This window comes from Elephantulus edwardii, unplaced genomic scaffold (genome assembly GCF_000299155.1).
Source record: "Elephantulus edwardii isolate Elephantulus edwardi_28Jun2011 unplaced genomic scaffold, EleEdw1.0 scaffold00006, whole genome shotgun sequence".
In the NCBI taxonomy this organism is placed as follows: domain Eukaryota; kingdom Metazoa; phylum Chordata; class Mammalia; order Macroscelidea; family Macroscelididae; genus Elephantulus; species Elephantulus edwardii.
This window is the reverse complement of record NW_006399756.1, coordinates 33,017,066-33,020,607: the sequence shown is the minus strand read 5'-3', so window position 1 is coordinate 33,020,607 and position 3,542 is coordinate 33,017,066. Positions and strand designations below refer to the sequence as shown.

Below are 3,542 nucleotides of genomic sequence, written 5' to 3'. Positions count from 1 at the left end.
GAGCAGTCTCCTCCTGTGCCAGTCAGATCTGATTCGATGGTACACAGCAAGGGAAAAGAGGCGGGGGGGGGGGGGGGGGGTGGAAGATCTTTTCTGCATACAGACTTAAAAGGTATGAAAATCAGATGCATCCCTGGCATATACCTTTCCTGATTTTGAACCATGCCATGTTTCTCTGCTGTCAGCATGCTTGGCTCCACAATCAACACTCTTGGTACCAGCAACTAGGAATTAAAAGACGAATTGCATTGGGAAAATCTGCTGTTGAGGACCTCTCCAGAGTACTGAAGAGCAACATCGGTCTAGAGACTAAGGTGCACCTGACCCAGGCCATGGTCTTTGTAATTACTTACTTTGTATCAGAGAGCTGGACATGACTAAGGATGACAGAATAAGAATTGATGCCTTTGAGTAGTGATGCTGGAGAAGAGTATTGAACATACTATGGACTTCTAAGAGAACAAAAAGGTCTGTTCTGGAGAGGGTCAAACTAGGCGGCTCCTTGGAGGCAAGGACTCCAAAGTGCTGTTTCACATACTTGGGCATATTGCTGGGAGGAACCAGGTCATGGAGAAGACATATACTTGGAAGGGTAAAGAGATAGAGCAAGAGAGGAAGACTGTAGATGAGATGGGTTGACTTAGTGATTGGGGTAATGGGGTGGGTTTGTTGGCAACAGTGAAATTGGCTCAAGATAGAGCAGTGTTCAGAGCTGTTGTCCATAGGATTGCTGAGTCATAAACAACTCAACAGCACAGAACCAACCACAACAAATAGCACAATTGCCTCAGTTGCTGCAACTCCTAGTGGAACATTATTACATCCTGCCTTCTGAGTGCTCCATAAAAGAGCAGACTTGATAATAAAGTGGAGGATGCAAACAGGCAGTTTTTATAAGCAAATCAAATAATAGCTTACCTGAGTTTCTATATCCACTTTCTAAATAGATTTCTAGAACAAATAATGCTGCTACTAATGCCATAATGGTTACCCATGGTGTACAGTGTTTGGTGGAGCGCCCAGATTAAGACAGACTTGAAAGGAGGAGTAGCATCCACTTCCTAAACAACATGCCTGTGGAAACTCTGTGAACTTAGAGAAATGACGATAGTTATAGAACAGGGTTCAGGTCTTTTGTTCGTAGGGTCTCTGTGAGTTGTGCTCAACTCAGTGGAACTTACCAGTAACAACAGAAACAACGTCTGATGTTGGAGAAAGATGGACAGTCTCCACCCATGTGGTTTATTTACTAGCAATGAAAATCCACTGGAGGGTCAGCAATGAGTCCTTTCTGACCTGACAGTACACAACTTCTTATTTTCCTAGATTTATGCTTTGTACATTTCTTATGCTGTTTGTAGCTGTTTGTCCTCATTTTGAGTAATACCACATCAGTAAATGAATGTGGAGTGAAGCTTCATTGGGTGAGAGCTTTTCTCCATCCACATTATTAAGATAGATGACTTTTTAAGGAGGAGACAGCTCTTCCTTGGTTGTATTTGAATGCTTTCCATCCAACCTAAAGGCCTTCTGACACTATATCGGGTACTGTTCTATTGCACGTCATAGGATTTCCAGTGTTTCTGAAGTGAGTGGTTGAGCCTGCTACTTAAGTCTTACTTAGTGTATAAACTTTGAAACCTGTCCACCAATTGTTGATATTCCTGGGATTTGAAAAATAAATCATAGCTTCAGAAATCACGTTAATATATAAGCCAGCATTGTATGACAAACTGACATATGAGTAGTGGAAACCTCCCTTAGCACGTCCAGTATTCTTTTTCCATGTTTGTTGTTGTTATGTGCCATCGAGTCACTTGCGACTCATAGCGACCCTATGTACAAGAGCTCTAAACGCCATTCTATCCTGTGCCAACCTAGCCATCTCAAATGCACTCATTCCCACCACTCCAGTCACAGAATTGGTCATCTCGAAAGTCTTCCTCTCCTTTGCCGCCCCTCCACTCTGCCTAACATGATGTCCCTCTCTAAGGACCAGGTCCTCCTTGCAACATGCCCAAAGTATGTCAGACGAAGCTTCAGAATCCTTGACTCCAAGTAGCATTCTGGCTTCACCTTCTCCAGGACAAACCTGTTTGTTCTCCTAGCAGTCCATATTCAACACTCTTCTCCAGCACCACAGCTCAGAGGCATCAATTCTCTTTCTATCATCCCTATTCACTGTCCAACTCTCTGATGCATAGCATATAATTGCGAAGACGATAGCCCAGTCAGGCATGCCTTAGTCTCCAGCCTGACGTCGTTGCTCTTCAGTACTCTTGAGAGGTCCCTCATAGCTGACTTTCCAATGCAATTTGTCTCTTGATTTCCTGGCTGCTGTTACCAAGAGTGTTGACTGTGGAGACAAGTAAACTAAAACTGTTAACTATCTCAATCTCTTCACCATCCATACTGATGCTGCCAGTTGGCCCAGTGGTGGGAATCTGTTTTCTTGATGTTGAGCTTCAATCCATATTGAAGGCTGCAGTCCTTGACCTTCTGACAACTAATACTTATAACTTTACAACATTATTTTGATGATTAAAATGATAACTCAATATGAAATTGCCTAATACACTTCCTTGTATTTGATAAATAGTAGATAAAGGCTTATTTGCATGTGCTAACTTTAATCCTCTTGGTATATTTATTGACGAGCTGTGGTAGAGATGGGTCAGGATGTTACAAGTGCAACTTGTTCAGTTGCAGTTTTTTTGGTCTACCTTGGTTTCCTTCAACCTACCTAGACTGACTTTGTTGCTGCTATAAGCAAAGAAAATTTATAGTGCTCCACTTACTAAATAATACTAATTAAGTAACGCTTGTCTTTCTCTATTCCTTTTTCACTCTAAAACATACTTCAAAGCTACAGCTTCCAAAAAACGTTCTTTGACTATCCTCATTTTATAGCCCCTAAGTATAGATTTTAACTTCCATCTTATATTCATGTAACTCATAAAATAATTTTATTTATGTATGTTGAACAGATATGTTTTTTAATTCTTCCTGAATATAAATTCTAAGCTGCTAGACTATAGAATCAGTTTTATTTTTTATAAGTACTTGATGGCTGGCTATTATTCTCATAAGAACCTGTTTTTATTCGGCTGATACAAGGACACTTGTTTTTAAAAAGTAGAGAGAATTTGGAAGGTAAATGTAGAGTTTTGAAAATATGGAGAAAGGATGTTTTGATAAAATTCCAGCGATAATAAGGTATTTTGGAATCTGCTTTCTTTAGTTGCTTGCCTGATGGCACTGGTTACTGTATAACAGTAACTTTTAACTTGAAAACTTCTTTAGGATGGATTAGTAAGCTTTCCACCTAGTTTTTAAAAAATCTTCTGGTTCAATACATTGTAATTAGTGTCTAGTAATTAAATCATTCTCTTTTTCTTGCAGATTGAGGAGGTGCCATGCAGCAAGAAACAAAGCGATGCAAAGCTCGAGCCAGAAGACCTGACATGGCACTTTATGTACCAAAAGCTCGAAGGAGTGTTGTGCTCTCCAAGGCGAGTGATGAGGACAAAAGCCGTGCTTCA

The 3,542-nt window shown here is 40.5% G+C and overlaps 1 protein-coding gene across 1 annotated transcript in view; it reads left to right on the top strand.

Moving 5' to 3' along the window:
• The first annotated feature begins 294 nt into the window (after positions 1-294).
• R3HCC1L (R3H domain and coiled-coil containing 1-like) overlaps positions 295-3,542 on the top strand; it is a 38,975-nt gene continuing 35,727 nt past the window's right edge. Inside the window, exon 1 of the mRNA XM_006880046.1 lies at positions 295-300. The gene's annotated coding sequence lies outside the window, so the exon portion shown is untranslated. The remainder of the gene's footprint in view (positions 301-3,542) is intronic.